We start from the raw sequence: 22,212 nt of genomic DNA, 5'->3' as shown, positions 1-22,212 counted from the left end.
ATTGTGGCTTTGATTTGCATTTTCATAATGACTAATATAGTTTTCACGTGCCTGTGGGTCATTTGTATATGTTCTTCAAACAAATGCCTATTCAAGTTCTTTGCCCATTTTCTAACAGTGTTTTTTTGTCTTTTTATTGTTGAGTTTTAAGGGTTTGTTTTATATATTCTGGATGTTTGAACTGTATCATATATATGATTTACAAATATTTTCTCCTATTCTAGAAGTTTTATTTTCATGTTCTTGATAGGCACAAACATTTATAATTTTGATGAAACCCAATTGATCTAGTTTTTCCTCTTTTTGCTTGTGTTTCTAATGTCTTGTCTAAGAATCCACTGCTAAATCCAATGTCAGGAAAATTTACCGGTATGTTTTCTTTCATGAGTTTTATAGTTTTAGCTCTTACATTTATATTTTTGTTTTATTTTGACTTATTTTTAATATATTGTGCTGAGGTTTATTCTTGTTAATATGGATATACAGTTGTCACAGTATCATTCGTTGAAGCCAGTATTCTTCTCCTACCCTTGTCAAAAATCAATTGACCATAATATATGGGCTTGTTTTTATACTATTAATTCTCTTCCATTCATCTATAAGGCTATCCTTATGCCAGTCCAACACTGTTTTAATTACAGTATCTTTGTAGTAGTTTTGAAATCAGAAAGCCTGAGTCTTCCAACTTTACTATTTTTAAGACTGTTTTGGCTATACAGCATTGCTTACAATTCTATAAGACTTTTAAAATTTTTTGTTCAATTTCTGAAAAATGTGCTGTTGGTTTTCCTAGAGATTGCATTGAGTCTGTAAATACCTTTGGGTAGTATTGCCATATTAACAATATTAAGTCCTTCAATGCATGAGCATGGAGTGCCTTCCCATTTGTTTTGTCCTTCTTTAATTTCCTTCAGCAATGTTTTGTAGTTTTCAGTGTGCACATCTTGCTCCTCTTGGGTTAAATTTAATTTCAAATATTTTATTCTTTTTGATGCTGTTGCAAGGGGAATTGTTTCCTTAATTTTCTTTTCAAATTCTCTGCCGCTAGCATATAGAAATACAACTGATTTTTGCAGTTTGCTTACTCCTTTACTTTTAAGACTACTGATGTACCAGTTACTGGTCTTCAATTTACAAAGACAATGTTTGGCTAAAGGATATAATTGTAGTCTCCCCTGCTGGTGATTGATTGTCTTGTACAAAATACTTGCATTTTTATCATTACATATAATTAGATGGCCAAATTATAGGCAAATATCAGAAGTAAAAGATTTTATGTATGTGTGCATATAATAACCACTCTTGCAAAGTATGTTAATACAAACATGAATATTCATTTTAAAATTAGAAGACAGATGAGTAAACTTTACTAAAGATCTCCATGGTTTGAAATTTACATTCTATGTAGCAACTAATAACCTGGCTATGAAATTCTCTTTTAAAAGGAACCAATATTACACAAGATAATCATTATGGCAGACTACTGTGTGACAGCCCCTGTACAGCCCTCCCAAATAGCAGCCAAAAAGTTATTAAGGGGAGGTGGCCAAGAGAGCCAACTAAGAAACAGCTAGTGTGTGTTTCTCTCGTGGAGAAGAATGGAAGGGGCAAGTAAATACAACACCTTCAACTGTGTATTAGTCCGTTCGCACACTACTATGAAGAAATACCTGAGACTGTGTAATTTATAAAGGAAAGAGGGTTAATTGACTCACAGGTCCACATTGTTGGGGAGGCCTCAGAAAACTTACAATCACGGTGGAAGGCCAAGGAGAAGCAGACACCTTCTTCGCAGGGTGGCAGGATGGAGGGAGTGCAAGCAGGGGAGATGCCAGATGCTTATAAAACCATCAGCTCTTGTGAGACTCACTCATTATCATGAGAACAGCATGGGGGAAACCACCCCCCGATCCAATTACCTCCACCTGGTCCTGCTCTTGACATGTGGGGATTACAGGGATTACAATTCACAGTGAGATTTGGGTGGGGACAGTGTCAAGCCATATCAAACTGAAATATCCTGGTATGCACATTGGGACTAATCAAGGAAACAACTCAACCCATGAAGAATGGAGAAAAGCAAAACAGGATGATGGCCCACTCAAGAGCAACATGGAGCCAGGGGAACCTCCTTTGCCCAGGGAAACAATGGGTGAATGTGTGACCCCAAGAACCCATACTCCTTCCTTCCATGGATCTTTGCAACCCTTGGGTCAGAAGATCCCCTCAAGAACCCACTCCACCAGGGCCTTTAGTCTGATGCACAGAACTACGTGGAGTCTTGGCAGAGCAGCCACTCAAGCACACGTGGAGACTGGGAGCCTTGTATACCTGGACTTTCTGGGCTTCCTGGTTAAAGTAGCTGAACTCTGGCAAAGTGGGAGATTAGACCCCTGTACATATCCCTAGGAAAAAGGCTGAATGCAGGGGGCTGAGCAGTGACAGTCTGCAGGCCCTGCTTCCACAGTACATTGCAAAATAAAACCCACTGGCTTGGAAATCCAGCCAACCACCTGTCGCAGCATTGTACCTCCCTGAGATGAAGCTCCCAGAGGGAGGGACAGGCCGCCATCTTTGCTATTTGGGTGACTTAGCCATTCCAGCCTTTGGGCTTTGGAGAGTCCAGGCCGACCAGGGGATGAAGGGATCATCCAGCACAGCACAGGTGCCCCACAAACATGGCCAGGCTGCTGATTTAAGTGGGTCCCCAATCCCATTCATCCTCACTTGCCAAGATTTCCTTACTGGGGTCTTCAGCCACCATCACTGGTGTTCTTTGGCAAAGCAGTTTCAAACCTCCCTGGGACAGAGCCTCCAGAGGGAGGGGTGGGCCACCATCTTTACTGTTTGGGCAACTTAGATGTTCTGCCCTTTAGGCTTTGGAGAGTCTGAGGCAACCGGGGACAGGAGAGGTCTCCCTGCACTGCACAACTGCTTTTGAAAAATGTGGCCTGACTGCTTTGTTAAGCGGGTCCCTAATACCATTTCTCTACACTGGGTGAGACTTCTCAACCAGGGTCTCAAGCTACTCCTGCCAGAGTTCTCCTGCTGACAGAGGTGATTTCATAGATCCCTGGGACAGAGCTCCCAGAGGAAGGGGCGGGCTGCCATCTGTGCTGTTTGGGTGACTTAACCATTCCAGAATTCAGGCTTTGGAGTGTCTGAAGCGATTGGAGGGCTAAGTGAACCCCAGCACACCACAGCTGCTCTACGAGAACATGACCAGATTGATTTTTTAAACAAGTCCTTGATCCTGTTCTTCCTCACTGGGTGGGGCTGCCCAATTGGAGTCTCCAGGCACCTCCTACAGGTGCATTCGGGCCAGCAACAGGTCCATACCTTCTTGGGATGGAGCTTCTGAAGGGAGGGGCAGGCTGCCATCTTTGCTGTTTCACAACCTTCACTGGTGATATCTCCAGGTACTGGAAAATCTGAGGCAACTAGGGACTGGAGTGAGCCTCCAGTATACTGCAGCAGCCCTATGTAAAATTGGCCAGACTGTTATATTGGTGCCCATTCCTATATCTACTTACTGAGCAGGTGCTCCAGGCCTGGACCTCCAACCACCCCTCAGCAGACCAATCGAGCCAGTAGCAACTTGGGAACTCCCCGGACAGAGCCTCCGGGGGCAACTGAAAGCCTCTCTGCCACTGCCTCTGCAGTGGAACTTCCCTTGATACCCTTGGACTAATGAAACAGCAAAGACCCTAAGTGCCTTATCTATACTTCCAACAAGCTGCAGTCAATCAAAGGAGAGGAGGCCAGTTCACTTCCTACGGGTCCCACAAATCCTCTACTGCTCATCACCAGACAGGGAATCCCTTGCTTGGGCCCACAGCACAGACCCTCCATCCTGGGATGACTGCACTTAGTAATTGCTGACCTGCATCTCTGTGGGGTGGAGCATCCAGGAGACAAGCAAAAGACCCTTGGCTGCCTCCAAGCTGGGAAAGAAACATAAACACTGAGATCACCACAGTGCTTCAGTGGGCAGTCCAGGAGTGCCAAGCCATGATCTACACCCAGCACTCCAGAGGTAGAGGAGCCACTTTCAGAGCATTGAAAGGGAACATGGATTCAACTATGAGTAAACACAGGGGAGCCATATAACAAGCAAGAGTCTACCAACTGACCAACACACCTAAGTGCCACCTACTGGATCACACCTCACAGCTTCAACACCAAAAATACATCGCTAACATACCCCTCTCTGAAACCAGAGACAAGAAGTCAGCTTCAAATAAAGACCCTGCACAAAACCTTGGCCTGGTGAAATCATTGAGAATAGAAGTTTATTGACTGTCCTCAGTCTACATTGCAGTAAAAGGAACACCCACAGGCAGAGATGGAAAAGAGCCAATGCATGAGCTTGAGTAATTCAAAGGGCCAGAGCGTTGTATGTCCCCCAAATGACCACATCACTTCTCCTTCTTGTAGGTGGCCTGCCTTTTCTCTCTAGCTGCCTTTATCATTCTTCATTTCAACCTTGGAAGATCTGATGATTTTTTTATCTTGAGGATAATCTTCCTTGTAGAATCTTGCAGTTCTCTGTATTTCCTGAATTTGATTGTTGGCCTCTCTAGCCAGGTTGAGGAAGTTTTTATAGAAAATGTGTTTTCCAAGTTGTTTGCTTTCTCCCCATCCCTTTCAGGGATTACAATGATTCGTAGATTTGGCCTCTTTATGTAATCCCATACTTAAGAACTTTTGTAAGGCAGGTCTGGTGGTAGTGAACTCTCAACATTTGCTTATCTGAAAAGGATCTTATTTCTCCTTAGTTTAGGAACCTTAGTTTGGCAGGATAGGAAATTCTTGGTTGAAGATTTTTTTCTTTAAAATGTTGAATATAGGCTTTCAATCTCTTCTGGCTTATAGGGTTTCAGCTGAGAGGTCATTAGAGATTAGGATTTATATTCTTAGGCTGAGCTGGCTGAAATATTCCAGGCTAAACTGGCTGAAATGACAGAAATAGAATTAAGGATACAAATAGGAAAGAAGCTCATTGGGATTCAGGAGAAAGGCAAAGCCCAATCCATGGAAATTAAGAATCACAATAAAGTGATACGAGTGGCTGAAGGATAAAATAGCCAGTATAGAAAAGAACCTAACAGATCTGACAGAGCTGAATAACATAATACAAAAATTTCACAATGCAACCACAAGTAGTAACAGCAGAATAAACCAAACAGGGGAAAGAATCTCAGAACTTGAAGATTAGCTCTCTGAAATAAGAAAGTGAGGCAAAAATAAAGAAAATAAATAAAAAGGAATGAATAAAACCTCCAAGAAGTATCTGGTGGTTGAAGTATGAGGTTGAAGGAACATACCTCAAAATAATAAGAGCCATTTATGACAATCCCACAGCCAACATTATACTGAATGGGAAAAAGTTGAAAGCATTTTCCTTGAAAACCAGCAAAAGACAAGAATGCCTTCTCTCACCATTCCTATTCAGCTTCCTATTGGAAGTCCTTGCCAGAGCAATCAGGTAAAAGAAAGAAATAAACGCATACAAATAGGAAGAGAGGAAGTCAAACTATCTGTTTGGATATGACATGATTCAATAGCTAGAAAACCCCATAGTCCTAGCCCAAATGATCCTTCAGCTGAAAAACGACTTTTGCAAAGTTTCAGGATACAAAATCAATGTACAAAAATCACCAGCATTCCTATACACTAACAACAGCCAAGCTGAGAACCAAATCAGAAAGACAAGCCTGTTCACAATTGCCATGAACAGAATAAAATACCTAGGAATACAGCTAGCCAAGAGGGTGAAAGGTCTCTACAATGAGAACTACAAAATATTTATCAAAGAAATCAAAGAAGACACAAACAAATGGAAAAACATCCCATGCTCATGGACAGGAAGAATAAATATCATTAAAATGGCCATATTTCCCAAAGCAATTTACAGATTTAATGCTATTGTTATCAAAATACCAATAACATTCTCCAAAGAACTAGAAAAAAAACTATTTTAAAATTCATCTAAAACCAAAAACCAGACTGAATAGCCAAGGCAATCCTAAGCAAAAAGAAAAAAGCTGGAAGCATCACATTACCCAACTTCAAACTATACTACAGGGCTACAGTAAGCAAAAGTACTGGTACAAAAACAGGTGCATAGACCAATGGATCAGAATAGAGACCTCAGATATAAGGCTGCACGCGTACGACCATCTGATCTTTGACAAAGCTGACAAAAACAAGTAATAGGGAAAAGACTCCCTATTCAATAAGCAGTGCTGGGACAACTGGCTAGCCATATACAGAAGATTGAAGCTGAATCCCTGCCTAACAACATACACAAAAATCATCTCAATATGTATTAAAGACTAAAATGTAAAACCCAAAACCATAAAAACCCTTAAAGACAACCTAGGCAATACCATCCTGGACACAGGAATAGGCAAAAATTTCATGACAAAGACACCACAAGCAATCACGACAAAAGCAAAAATTGACAAGTGGGATCTAATGAAACTGAAGAGATTCTGCACAGTAGAAGTAACTATCAATAGTGTAAAAAAACCATCTACAGAATGGAAGAAAATATTGGCAAACTGTGCATCTTTTTAAAGGTCTAATATCCAACATCTATAAAGAACTTACATTTACAAGAAATAAACAACCCTATTAATAAGTGGGCAAAGGACATCAACGGACACTTTTCAAAAGAAAACATACATGCCACCAATAAGCATATGAAAAAAAAGCTCAATATCACTGATCATTAGAGAAATGCAACTCAAAACCACGAGATACCATCTCACACCAGTTAGAATGGCTATTAAAAAAGTCAAAAAATAACAGATGCTGGTGAGGTTGCAGAGAAAAGGAAACACTTATACACTGTTGGTGAGGGTGTAAATTAGTTCAATCATTGTGAAAAGCAGTATGGTGATTCCTCAAAGAGCTAAAAGCAGAACTATCATTTGACTCAGCAATTTTATTACTGTGTATATCCAGAGGAATATAAATCGTTCTGCCTTAAAGACACATGTACGTGAATATTCATTGCAACACTATACTAAATAGCAAAGACATGCAATCAACTTAAATGCCCATCAATGACAGATTAGATAAAGAAAATGTGGTACATATACACCATGGAATACTATGCAGCCATAAAAAAGAACAAGATCATGGCTTTTGCAGGAACATGGATGGAGCTGGAAGCTAATATCCTTAACAAGCTAATGCAGGAACAGAAAACCACAACCACATGTTCTTATTCATAACTGGGAGCTAAATAATGAGAACTCATGAACACAAAGCAGGAAACAACAGACTGGGGCCTGTTTGCGAGGGGAGAGTGGGAGGAGGGAGAGGAGCAGAAAAGATAACTATTGGGTACTGGGCTTAATTCCTGGGTGATGAAATAATCTGTACAACAAATCCCCATAACATGAGTTTACCTATGCAACAAACCTTCACATGTACACCGAAACCTAAAATAAAAGTTTAAAAAAGTTATTAAGCATACATGCTCTTGCCTGAAAGATGACAACAACAAAATCAACTAGCAGTAGGAAGAAGACAAAACTTCCCAACACGGTTGGCAATTTCCTGCATAATCTAGCCCCTAGTTACCTCTTGCCACTCTTTTTGAAAGACTTTATTTTTAGAGCAATTTTAGACTAACAGCAAAATTGAGAAGAAAACAGAGATATCCAGCAGGCCCTTTGCCCCAGCATATGCATATCATCCCCCATTAACATCCCCCAACAGAGTAGTGCATTTGTTACAATTGATGAATCTACATTGACACACTATCACCCAAATTCAGTAGTTTACATTAAGGTTCACTTTTGATGTACTTTCTATGAGTTTGGAGAAATTTATCATGGCATGTATTTCTATTATAGTACCACAGAGTATTTTTCACTGCCCTAAAAGTCCTCCATGCCCTGCCTATTCATCTCCTCCAACCCCTCTTACTCTGGCAACAAATGATTTTTTTTTAACTGTCTCCATAGCTTTGCCTTTTCCATAATGTCATATAATGGCATAATGGGATCATATCAACAATTTGACATTCTGGAAAAGGCAAAGGTATATAGCCTTTTCAAATTGGATATTTTTTCACTTAGTAATATACATTTACGTTTCCTCCATGACTTTTCATGGCTTGATAGTTCATTTCCTTTTAGCAATGAATAACATTCCATTGTCTGGATGTACCACAGTAAATTTATCTATTCACCTACTGAGGGATATTACGGTTGCTTCTAACTTTGGGCAATTATGAATAAAGCCATATAAAAATCTGTGTGCATGTTTTTGGGTGGACATGAGTTTTCAACTCTTTTGAGTAAATACCAAGGAGGATGAATGATGAATGGTGGGATGAGAGCATATTTCGTTTGGTAAGGATTTAACAAACTATCTTTCAAAGTGGCTGTACCATTTTGCATTTCCACCAGCAATGAATGAAAGCTCCTGTTTTTCTACATCTTTGCCACCATTAGATGTTGTCAATGTTCTGGATTTGGAGATTCTCATAGGTGTGTAGTGGTATCTCATTATTGTTTCCTCTTGCCATTCTTTTTTAATTGTATATATTTAAGGTGTACAATGTGGTATTTTGATATATATATACACAGTGAAAAGGAGAAAAGTCAATTAATGTGACCACTATCTCACATAGTTACCTTTCTTTATGTAGTAAGAGCACCTAAAACCTACTGTAAAAGCAAATTTCCAGTATACAATACAGTATTATTAACTGCATTTCTCATGTTGTACATTAGATCTCTAGACTTATTCATTCTAAATAACTGCAACTTTGTATTTTTTGTCCTACATCTCCCCATCACCCCTAGCTCCCGGTAACTACTGTTTTACTCTCTGTTTTAATGTATACAATTTTTTTAATCCACATATAAGTGAGATTATGCAGTATTTGTCTTTCTGTGTCTGGCTTATTTCCCTCACCATAATATCCTCCAGGTTCATCTATGGTGTTACAAATGGCAGAATCTCCTTTTTTAAGGCTGAATAATATTCATATATATATATATATTTATATACATACCACAATTTCTTTACCTACTTATCCATTGAAGTTCATTTATGTAGTTTCCATGTCTTAACTATAGCAAATAATGCTGCAATATAATATGAGAATGCAGATATCTCTACAAGGTACTGATTTAATTTATTTTGGTTATATACCCAGAAAAGGGATTGCTGGGTCTGATGATTGTTTTATTATTTCATTTTCTAAAGAACCTCTATACTGTTTTCTATAGTGGCTGTACCAAGCTACATTGCCACTAACAGTGTACAAGAGTTCCCTTTTCTCCACCCTTGCTAACATGTGTATTGTTTGTCTTTTTGATAATAGACATTCTCTTGCCATTTTTTTACATCACAATCTACACTAAAGCCAAATCTGACACCTTTTAATTCCTAAAACATATCATATTCCCTCTGGAGTAGAGATCTCTACACACATTCTTCATACTACCTGAAATGCTCTCTCTGACCCTTCTTCATCTAGCTAGCGTCTTTTTATCCTTTAGGTGTCACCTTAAGCATCCCTTTCTCAAGAATACATTAATGTACTCTGCATTGGGCTAAGCCCTCTGGCTGTGTGCTCCCCTAGCATCCTGTCATTCCTCTAGCATTCTGCTCATGTTATTGAAATGTGTTTGTTTATTGTATCTACCAATAAATTACAAGCTCTATGAGGTCAGACACTGTAAATGTCTTGTTTATTGCTGTATCCCTAATGCCTAGCACAGTGCTTAGCACATGGGAGGTGCTGAATGAACAACTGAATGAATGGTCGAATTACATTATTCCCCAGAAACAGCCCTGTATGAATCTTACTGTTCATTCACCCAATAAGAATTCCTGATGAACAATAACTATGCATACATAATTATGAGTTGATTGCTCCAAGAGGCAGATTCGTGATCAAGCAACATTGTTACATATGATTAGTGGTAGCATGGGAGTATATTTTTCCTCTAAGCAGTTTCTGCAGTGCCTTGGAACCCAAAGATAAAAGGGCTCAAGAGAAAAGTTCACACAGTTAAGAATGAAATTCATTTAACATCTAATGTTCCATAAAGCCCCACACATGTTGTGCAGAATGATTATTTCAGCTAAACCCTCTAAAATTTTTCAGGACATACTCTGAGAAACATTTTCAGATGGGTCTTTAAAGGCATTGAGAAAAGCTGAGAGATAGAGCAAGGAAAGCAGGTGCTGCACGTTGCTGCCTTTATCTTCCTGCACAGGAGTAAATACTTTCCTAGAAATGTCAAAGTTAGGAAAAAGGCTGAGTAGCCTATTTATTTTTTGATTCAAAGAACATTAGGGTGTTTTCTGGGTACTTATTTGATACACGAACTCAAGATTTCTAACTATATCAGAATCAGTGAGGTTTGGGAAAAACATTGCTTACTTTCTATTCATGTAAATTCAGTTTCGTATAACTTAGACAAAAACCCCTGTGAGTTTTTATTTCAGATTTTAGGATATAAGAAGGGACTTTTCCGCTTTCCACTTCAGAAACACTTTTAAGCATTTATAAAACTCTTTATAACTTTGGTACAGATAAAGGATGTATTGTGAAGTGCTTTGGGGAAGAATATCACTGTCATTGTCATTCAGACACAATGTAAAAAAGAAATTCTAATCACAGCAGGAATCTTTATCTACCGACTTCTGAATTTCCATAAATCTGGCTGTATACATTTTATTCGGATGAATATTCCTGGAACGTTTGCCACCTACTTTATTCCTTCCGTCACATAACAAAATTTCCCAAAGCTTTATCATTTTAATTTTTAGCACTAGGAAAACCAGCTGTTTAATATAATAGCTACATTCTATCAAATTAGGGGTGGATAAAGTAGCTAAAGACCATATCAAGCAAAAATGTTACTTAATATCATTTTTACCCATTGGGGTGTTTCACAAAATCAATGTTATTTTCAGAAGCTGGAAGAATAGAATTAAGTCCAATGCCTTAGTGTCTGTGGCCTACCTGGCTAGAACAAAGAGAACATATAATTTAGTAAAAAGGCAGAAGTAAGAATTACTCAGTTGACTTTTTGGTAATTTGCAAAAGCAGATGAAAGCCGATTATGAGCAATCTGTTTCCATAATGAATACTAAACTGGCCCTAATTTGGGACAATGGCAAAGAATTGTTTTTCTTTATGTTGCAAGACTCGGAGGTCAGCCACAGACACACCATTCACAATAAACTTACAATAATGCTTTTGTTCTCGAGAAACAATGCTTTGAATTGTATTCTTGTGATTATGCATCTTCACCTTTACCTATGTGAGTTAAGATAAATGTCTAAATTATTGCAGGAGTGAATAATAAGCAGTAGGAGAGAATAGAGAATGAAGAGTAAAAGAAAGAAGGAGGAAGAAAGGTGAAAACACTGAAAAGGGGAGTAAAGGATGGGACAGAGAGAGAAATTAATGCTCACTCCATATACCTCACTCCATCTTAACATTATTACCACCTCCAAGCAGCCTTTCTCAACTGTTCCAGCTCTCCTTGATCTAGTTGTCCACTGAACTTTCATAGCTAATATCATTAACATCTCCTCTTAGGTTGATACGCATATGGCATATTTTAACATTTTTCTCTCCCTGTAATGATACTTTAATCTCTTTGAGAGAAATTACCACCTGAAGTCCCCCCATGCTGCCAAAGATATGCTGGAAATGCAGAAAGAGTTTAGTATCAGGCCTCTGAGCCCAAGCTAAGCCATCATATCCCCTGTGACCTGCACGTACACATCCAGATGGCCGGTTCCTGCCTTAACTGATGACATTTCACCACAAAAGAAGTGAAAATGGTCTGTTCCTGCCTTAACTAATAAAGTAGAGGCAGCCAAGTAGCAACGTATTTCTGAGTTGCAATTCCTTGCCTCTACTGTGAGACAAACCCCAGCCATATCTCCAGCACACAAGAACTCCAAACGCCTGAACCGCAGCTGCCAGGGGTTCCTCCAGAACCTCCTCCCCCAGGAGCTTGCTACAAGTGCCAGAAATCTGGCCACTGGGCCAAGGAATGACCGCAGCCCAGGATTCCTCCTAAGCCGTGTCCCATCTGTGCAGGACCCCACTGAAAATCGGACTGTTCAACTCACCTGGCAGCCACTCCCAGAGCCCCTGGAATTCTGGCCCAAGGCTCTCTGTCTGACTCCTTCCCAGATCTTCTTGGCTTAGCGACTGAAGACTGATGCTGCCCGATCGCCTCGGAAGCCCCCTAGACTATCACGGATGCCGATCTTCAGGTAACTCTCACAGTGGAGGGTAAATCTGTTCCCTTCTCAATCAATACGGAGGCTACCCACTCCACATTACCTTCTTTTTAAGGGCCTGTTTCCCTCGTCTCCATAACTGTTGTGAGTATTGACGGCCAGGCTTCTAAACCTCTTAAAACTCCCCAACTCTGGTGCCAACTTAGACAATACTCTTTTTTAAGCACTCCTTTTAGTTATCCCCACCTGCCCAGTTCCCTTGTTAGGCCGAGATATTTTAACTAAATTATCTGCTTCCCTGACTATTCCTGAGCTACAGCCACACCTCACTGCCACCTTTTCCCCCATTTCAAAGCCTCATTCACATCCTCCCCTTGTATCTCCCCACCTTAGCCCACAAGTATAGGATACCTCTACTCCCTCCTTGGTGACTGATTATGCATCCTTTACCATCTCATTAAAACCTAATCACCCTTACCCCGCTCAACGCCAATACCCCATCCCACAGCACGCTTTAAAAGGATTAAAGCCTGTTATCACTCGCCTGCTACAGCATGGCCTTTTAAAGCCTATAAACTCTCCTTATAATTCCCCCATTTTACCTGTCCTAAAACCAGACAAGCCTTACAGGTTAGTTCAGGATCTGTGCCTTATCAACCAAATTGTTTTGCCTATCCACCCCATGGTGCCAAATCCATATACTCTCCTATCCTCAATACCCGCTCTACAACCCATTATTCTGTTCTGGATCTCGAACATGCTTTCTTTGCTATTCCTTTGCACCCTTCATCCCAGCCTCTCTTTGCTTTCACTTGGACTGACCCTGACACCCATCAGGCTCAGCAAATTACCTGGGCTGTACTGCCACAAAGCTTCACAGACAGCCCCCATTACTTCAATCAAGCCCAAATTTCTTCCTCATCTGTTACCTATCTCGGCATAATTCTCATGAAAACACACGTGCTCTCCCTGGTGATTGTGTCTGGCTAATCTCCCAAACCCCAATCCCTTCTACCAAACAACAACTCCTTTCCTTCCTAGGCATGGTTAGTGCAGTCAGAATTCTTACACAAGAGCCAGGACCACACCCTGTAGCCTTTCTGTCCAAACAACTTGACCTTACTGTTTTAGCCTAGCCCTCATGTCTGCATGCAGCGGCTGCCGCTGCTTTAATACTTTTAGAGGCCCTGAAAATCACAAGCTATGCTCAACTCACTCTCTACATTTCTCATAACTTCCAAAATCTATTTTCTTTCTCCCACCTGATGCATATACTTTCTGCTCCCCGGCTCCTTCAGCTATACTCACTCTTTGTTGAGTGTCCCACAATTACCATTGTTCCTGACCCGGACTTCAATCCGTCCTCCCACAGTATTCCGGATACCACACCTGACCCCCATGACTGTATCTCTCTGATTCACTTGACGTTCACCCCATTTCCCCATATTTCCTCCTTTCCTGTTCCTCACCCTGAACACACTTGGTTTATTGATGGTAGTTCCACCAGGCCTGATCGCCACACACCAACAAAGGCAGGCTATGCTATAGTACAAGCCACTAGCCCGCCTCTTAGAACCTCTCATTTCCTTTCCATCGTGGAAATCTATCCTCAAAGAAATAACTTCTCAGTGTTCCATCTGCTATTCTACTACTCCTCAGGGATTATTCAGGCCCCCTCCCTTCCCTACACATCAAGCTGGGGGATTTGCCCCCGCCCAGGACTGGTAACTCTTAATTCCCTCTTAGAGTGGATAGATGATCTTTGCTGGCAGGGAACCCTCCAATACTTTCACCCTGATGAAGTTCTATTCTTTACTTTTATACTCACTCTTATTCTCATTCCCATTCTTATGCCGCCCTCTACCTCTCCCCAGCTATCTCCACCACAATATCAACCTTACTCATTCTCTCCTAGCCGTTTCTAATCCGTCCTTAGCGAACAACCACTGGCTTTGCATTTCCCTTTCTTCCAGCGCCTACACAGCTGTCTCCGTGTTACATGCAGACTAGGAAACATCTCCTGTCTCCTACACCTCCGAACTTCCTTTAACAGCCCTCATCTTTACCCTCCTGAAGAACTCATTTACTTTCTAGACAGGTCCAGCAAGACTTCCCCAGACATTTCACATCAGCAAGCTGCCACCCTCCTCCGCACTTACTTAAAATAACTTTCTCCTTATATCAACTCTGCTTCTCCCATATTTAGACCTCTCACAACACAAACTACTATTCCTGTGGCCGCTCCTTTATGTATGTCTCGGCAAAGACCCACTGGAATTCACCTAGGTAACCTTTCACCTTCTCGATGTTCCTTTACTCTTCATCTCCAAAGCCCTCTTCTTGTTTACTTATATCCAGCCCCATAAATAACAGTGAAAGGCTACACCATGAAAATCAAACCTTCCCCTCTACGCAGTTACCTCATCAGTCCCCATTACAACCTCTGACGGCTGCCGCCCTAGCTGCATCCCTAGGAGTCTAGATACAAGACACCCCTTTCAGCACTCCTTCTCATCTTTTTACTTTGCATCTCCAGTTTTGCCTCGCGCAAGTTCTCTTCTTCCTCTGTGGATGCTCCACCTACATGTATCTACCTGCTAATTGGACAGGCACATGCACACTAGTTTTCCTTACTTCCAAAATTCAATTTGCAAATAGGACCGAAGAGCTCCCTGTTCCCCTCATGACACCAACACAACAAAAAAGACTTATTCCACTAATTCTCTTGCTTGTTGGTTTAAGACTTTCTGCCTCCACTAGTGCTCTCGGTACTGGAATAGCAGGCATTTCAACCTCTGTCACGACCTTCCGTAGCCTCTCTAATGACTTCTCTGCTAGCATCACAGACATGTCACAAACTTTATCAGTCCCAAGTTGACTCTTTAGCTGCAGTTGTCCTCCAAAATCGCCAAGGCCTTGACTTACTGCTGAAAAAGGAGGACTCTGTATATTCTTAAATGAAGAGCATTGTTTTTACCTAAATCAATCTGGCCTGGTGTATGACAACATAAAAAACTCAAGGATAGAGCCTAAAAACTTGCCAACCAAGCAAGTAATTATGCTGAACCCCCTTGGACACTCTCTAATTAGATGTCCTAGGTCCTCCCAATTCTTAGTCCTTTAATACCTGTTTTTCTCCTTCTCTTATTCCGTTTAGTTTTTCAATTCATACAAAACCATATCCAGGCCATCACCAATAATTCTACAAGACAAATATTTCTTCTAACAACCCCACAATATCACCCCTTACCACAAAATCTTCCTTCAGCTTAATCTCTCCCACTCTAAGTTCCCATGCTGCCCCTAATCCCACTCAAAGCAGCCCTGAGAAACATCACCCATTATCTCTCCATACCACCCCAAAAAATTTTTGCCATCCCAATACTTTACCACTATTTCATTTTATTTTTCTTATTAATATAAGAAGACAGGAATGTCAGGCCTCTGAGCCCAAGCTAAGCCATTATATCCCCTGTGACCTGCACGTACACATCCAGATGGCCAGTTCCTGCCTTAACTGATGACATTCCACCACAAAAGAAGTGAAAATGGCCTGTTCCTGCCTTAACCGATGACATTATCTTATGAAATTCCTTCTCCTGGCTCATCTTAGTTCAAAAGCTCTCCTACTGAGCACCTTGTGACCCCCACCCCTGCCCACCAGAGAACAACCCCCCTTTTTCCTTTACCTACCCAAATCTTATAAAACGGCCCCACCCCTATCTCCCTTTGCTGACTCTTTTTGGACTCAGCCCGCCTGCACCCAGGTGAAATAAACAGCCTTGTTGCTCATACAAAGCCTGTTTGGTGGTCTCTTCACACGGACGCAAGTGAAATTTAGTAAATGCATTGAGCTAGTATTGGATTGAACTAGTATTCTATTGACATTGTATAACTCCTACAGCTATGACACTGACATTCTTGTTTTTTTGGAAAACAGGCGGCAGATGATTAATTTGACCAAAATTACAGTTACAAGGTTTCGATATTAGTGCTGTTGTCAAGTATGTAGACCCAGTCAGATTTTTCTAATTTCACAAATGATGTCTGTTCTCACACACATATTCTCTCATTCCTCCTCTGAAGAAAAGAGAGGAATCTGATTTAACTTTGGGGTAATAAAAATAGACCTATTCAAATATCACTTTCTTAATTGTTAACTCATATGGAAGTTCAAATGCAATATCATTTTTGAATAAAAATAGAGAAAAGCACCTGGAAAATAATGTATCCTTAACTGGCATGATGAAACAGGGGTATGTATCATTTAATTTGCTATTAGAGCACTGGAAAATATAGGTATTTAAAATACTTTTATGGATTTTGTAAATGTGCTAAAACCTCGATGCAGTACTAAATCAGCTGCTATCATGCATGAATTTTGTTCTCTTATTTTCATTTCAATGAATAATTCCCACTGAGTAGTAAGTAGTGGAATCATAAACAGAGCTCATTCGGCATTTTCAACAAATGTCTTGATATAAGAGACTTCTGAACACGTTGGCATGGAGAGTAATTGTTTCTAATAACTACTAATATATGTTTTTCTAGTTACCAAAAATATCTGTGAATATGCATGGAGCACAACAGCTTTAAAGAAGAGGCTAGTGCACAATAATAACTTCCAAGGTGTATAAAAAGAGCTTCTATAATCTATCTTCTTTTGTTTATTTTAAAGATAAACTTGTGTTCTTTTTGCTCTCTAAAATGAACAAAGATACCATGTGCCAACTGAGTTTTATAACAAATTTCTATTGCTCTATGAGCTTAAAATACATCGTCAAAAAGAGATGAAATTATCAATTCTACTCATAATCTTGTAACAACTTTGCTATACTTAAATAAAAATGGGGGGGGGGGGAAGAAATTCAAGTAAATGCTTTATAGCCAAAATAAAATGTATATTTAGTTAAATGACCCAAGTAGCAGACAACAAAGGAAACCTGTTTTGATTTAAAAACAGTTCAGACAATTCAGAAAAGGCGCTACAGATGCTCCTCAACTTACAATGGCATTACATCCTGATAAACCCATTGTAAGTTGAAAATGTCCTAAGTTGAAACAGCACAGAATAAACCTAGCCTACTGAACATCATAGTATCATAGCTTAGCCTGGCCTATGTTAAACATCCTCAAAACACCTACATTAACCTACAGCTGGAAAAAATAATCTGGCAACACAGTATGCTGTAGAGTATTGGTTGTTTACTCTTGTGTTCCCAGGGTCAACTGGGAGTTTGACTTGCTGTCACTGCCCAGCATTGCAACAGAGTATCATACAACTTTCTACTGTACGTGTATCACTTTTATACCACTGTAAAGTCAAAAAATTGTAAGTCAAACTTTTATCAGTCAGGGGCCATCTGTAGTTTTCTTTAAATTTATCCAATAAGCATTATGTCAAGTAACAATAATTGAATCTCACTATGTCCCTGGTACTATGGCAGGTGCCAGGAAGACAAAAAGGAATATAATATCCAATCATCTCCTTCTCTAGCAGAAAAGAAAGGTTTAAACAAAATTTTCAGTGCAATATTATAAGTAATATAGACCAGTTTCATTTCTGGCAACAAAGCAGATTATGTAACTTTAAATCTGTCCCTCTACAAAACACCTGAATGTGGCATATAAAATATAACAAAGAGAACTTCACAGAATTTGTTAAAAACATTTTATCTTCAGATTGAAGTGAATGCCAGGTTTCAATCAGAATTTAGATTGGGGGGGGGTCATAGTAAAGCAAAAGAAAATTAGAGACAAAGATATATTAAACGCAACTAATAAGAAAAGGCATATTAACTTCAGAGGAATGTCAATTGGACTAATAGCAGACTTTTGAGCAGCAAGAATAGAATCCAGAAGACAGGAATATAATGACCTGTCTTATAGTGCTAAGAGCAAATAAATACTAACCTAGAATTTTATATTTAGCTAAATCAATATTTAAGAATTAAGGGTTAAAAAAGACATATTCAGACAAATGAAAACAATAAACAGTGAGTAAAGAAATAAGCAAATGTAGATAAATCTAAAGAAACAATGTCAGCCTAAAAGGGAAGAAAAATAATAATGACTAATTCGAGGGGATATAAAAGCAAAGTGGAACTAAAATATTGACAATGATACAAAATATGTGAAACAATTTATCTAAGTTAAAGCAGTCTAAGGACCTTGTAATGTTCAAGAGAGAAGAAATACTAGTTAATATTTCACCGTGTTGACTGAAATATGCATGCTTAATGTTAATTAGTAAAAAGAAGTAAACTACAAATATATAAATTCCAAACCAGTAGTAGAAACAAAAAAGGAATACATTAAATGTCTTCCATTAAGTGCTTGCAACATGACAACAATACTACTAATACTAACTTAACTCTAAGTAAGTCAAAGCTTTCAAAGAGAAGGTAGAATTTGAGCTAAGGCTTAGAGGAAAAGTAAGTGTTCATCTAAAATATGAAAAGTTGCATTAAAGAGAAATCTGTGAAAAGATACAGTATACTTAGAGATAGTTATTAAAGTAAGTCTAAGATACCCAGGGACAAAGGTGGAGGGAAGAGAACAGGGGTTAGGATATGAGTGAAGATAAACATATAAGGTCAAGGACTAAAAATGAAGACTTTGTTAATACTAATGAGTTTCATATTTATCCTCCAGAAAAAAGGCTCTATGTCATTTTTTATTATGGCTTCTATTAGTCAAGGTTCTTCAGAGAAATAGAACCAGTAGGATATATATAAATCCTGTCAGATACATATATGTGTATATATATCCTGTCAGATATATATATGTGTGTGTGTATATATATATATATATATATCTGACAGGATTTATAATGCGAATCCATTATATATATGAGATATATATATCATATATATGAGATATATATATATCATATATATAATATCATATATACACACATATATATGTGTCTCTCTATATATGACAGGATTTATAATGGATTTATATATATATAATCCATCCATATATATACATATATACATATATATGTATATATATGACAGGATTTATAATGGGAATTGGCTTACATAATTATGGAAGCCAAGGAGTCCCACAATCTGCCATCTGAAAGCTGGAGAAACTGGAGAGCTAGTATTGTAATTCAGTCTGAAGGGAGCCAATGGTGTAACTCTCAGTCCAAGGCCAAAGACCTGAGAATGGGGGCAAGGTGGAGTTGGGGGCACTGGTGTAAATCCCTGAGTCTGAAGGTCTGAGAACCTGAAGTTCTGATGTCTGATGGCAGGAGAATATAGATGCCCCAGTTCCAGAGAGAGAGAGCAAATTCTCCCTCCCTCCATCTTTTTGTTTTATCTGGGCCCTTAACAGATTGGATAATGCCCATCTACACATTGAGAAATAATGTTTTATCAGCTATCTAAGTAATACTTAGTCAGGTTGACACATTAAATTAGCCATCACACCATCTGAAAAATATTTTGAACATATACCGTCAATAAACATGTATATATTATTTATTTCCAAATTATTCATGTTCTACTCTACTAAACATTATGTACATTAAAATTCATAAAATAGAAATTAACAAGAATGAGAAAAAATGAAATTATGTAATGATATCAATGTTGATGTTATTAATACAATCATTATTACCATTTTAAATGTTCTAGATGCTTTGGGGTCTTTTGTTTTTTGGGGATTTTGGGGGGGGTGGGGGGATTAAAGAAAGGGTCTCACCCTGTTGTTCAGGCTGGCATGCAGTGACACAATCATGACTCACTGCAGCCTCGAACTCCTGGACTCAAGGGATCCTGCCACCTTAACCTCCCAAGTAGCTGGGACTACAGGTGCGGGCCGCCATGCCCTGCTAATATTTTTTATTTTTTGTAGAGTCAGGTTATTGCTATATTGCCCAGGCTGGTCTTGAACTCCTGGCCTCAAGCAATCCTCCTGCCTTGACCTCCCAAAGTGCTGGGATTACAGGCATGATCCGCTGTGCCAGGCCTAGATGCTTAGTTTTTAGCTGTCTTGGTCATTACAAGCTGCTATGTCAAGGCACATTATATGCTGAAGTCAAGTTGTTTATAACAGCAGATGCAAATCCATATTTCAGATATTCTTTGTGATTGTACTAAAAGTTTTTAGATGACTTATTTTCTGATTTGATTTAGTTATTAGTGTCTCTATAGTTTAATATTGTTTATATACATATTTCATACAGTTTGCTAGATTGTTTTGTATAAGTTTGTACTAAGAGTAGAATTGTAACCTCTACCATGTTCTGCTTATTAATTTAAGCTTGCATTATTAGTATTGTCTTAAATCTAATATTTTTTCCAGAAATGTTGATACTTTTCTATTTTGTGAAGTTAAATTTCTTTAAAATTAGATTATATTATTCATAAATTTACTTAACTTGACACAGGTAAACTGAAACATATCATGATATATTAAAAGCAACAAAGAACCAGGGACACTTCAGTCAACTATAATTAGTGACGTATTCATACAACATAATGCTAGGTAGCAGTAAAAATAAATATATTAGAACTACAGATATCAATGTAGATAAAAATCTAAAGTATAATATTAAGCAAAACCAATTTGTACCAGTATACATACGGTATAACATTTCAGAGGGAAAAGTAAAAAGGACTTTGTCTTGAACCTTAGGTACAGAATGGCCACAATGGGTAGAGTACCAAGTGGGCTCTTGGGGTCCTTGATTCTAGGACTTGACCTTTGGAAAGCATTTCTGGACCTGCCCTGGGCCACAAGGGAGCCCACTGCCCTGAAGGGTGAGTCCCAGGCCAGGCAGCATTTGCCACAAGCTGACTTAAAGAGACCTTGGGCTTTAAGGAAATATCTGCAGTAGTCTGACAGTACTACTGGTAGCCCAGGATGGCCGTGGCTACAGGGTGAGGCTCCTTTGCCTTTGGAAAGGGGAGGGAAGGGTGGGAAGAACTGCATCATGTGGTTTGAGTGCCAGTTGATATTCGAAATGGCAATGGCTAGAAATTTCCAGAAATAATTTTTAAAAAAGAATTATCAAATTGAAGTATGCCATATATCAAGCAGGATTTAAATAATGAGCAACAATAACATTAATAATAATAGTAATTATTATTATTATTATTAAATAAATTTAGTGAAATTTCAAAACAGTAAATGAAATAAAAGGAAAATCAAACCATATAAAGGAGCAGAGGAACAGATTATCTGTGAAGTTATTAGAATGATGGAAGACCTTTTGGAAGCAATAATAGAGGCCAGAAGATAGTAGAATTATATCTTCAGAATTCTGAGGGTAAATAACTGTCAATCTACAATGTCACACCCACCTAAGCTATCATTCAAAAGTGAGAATGAAACAAAGTCATTTGAAAACAAATACTTAGTTTATCACATATAAATCCTTGCAGAAAGAGCTATTAACAAATATACTTTGGCAAAAAATGTAATTGAACTTACAAGACTGTGGGATGCAGTAATAAAAGCATGTATTCCTGAACATACATTAGGCCACCAAAAAATTTTTATAAATACCAAAGAATCTATGGAATAAAGATTAAGTTCCTTAAATTATTAATAATAAAAATATAACCAAACCAACCTATTACCTTCAGCAAAATAAAGGAAAAATTCCAAATTATTCATGTGTCAAGGAAGAAATGATAAAAATATAAAAATATTTATCACTGAATTTCGTTAAAAACAAAATGTAGAAAAATGGGGATGTATCTATGACAGAAATTACAAAGAAATACACAGCTTTAAATTTACATATTAGAAAAAATTGTACAAAATTAATGAGCTTTTTTAGTTTTGTAGCATATGTGTACGCACTTAAATGATATATTGATTAGTTTTGTTTTCAGCCATACACAAATTGTATCTTACTGTGTGTAGTAAAAAAGATAACAATAAAAACAAAAACCAAGTGAATTTGCTAGGGATGTGTACTAACCATGTTTTCTAGTTTTTGTATCCGAT

This window comes from Pan troglodytes, chromosome X (assembly GCF_028858775.2).
Source record: "Pan troglodytes isolate AG18354 chromosome X, NHGRI_mPanTro3-v2.0_pri, whole genome shotgun sequence".
In the NCBI taxonomy this organism is placed as follows: Eukaryota; Metazoa; Chordata; class Mammalia; order Primates; family Hominidae; genus Pan; species Pan troglodytes.
The sequence above is the reverse complement of the archived record's forward strand: the minus strand, read 5'-3'. Positions refer to the sequence as shown.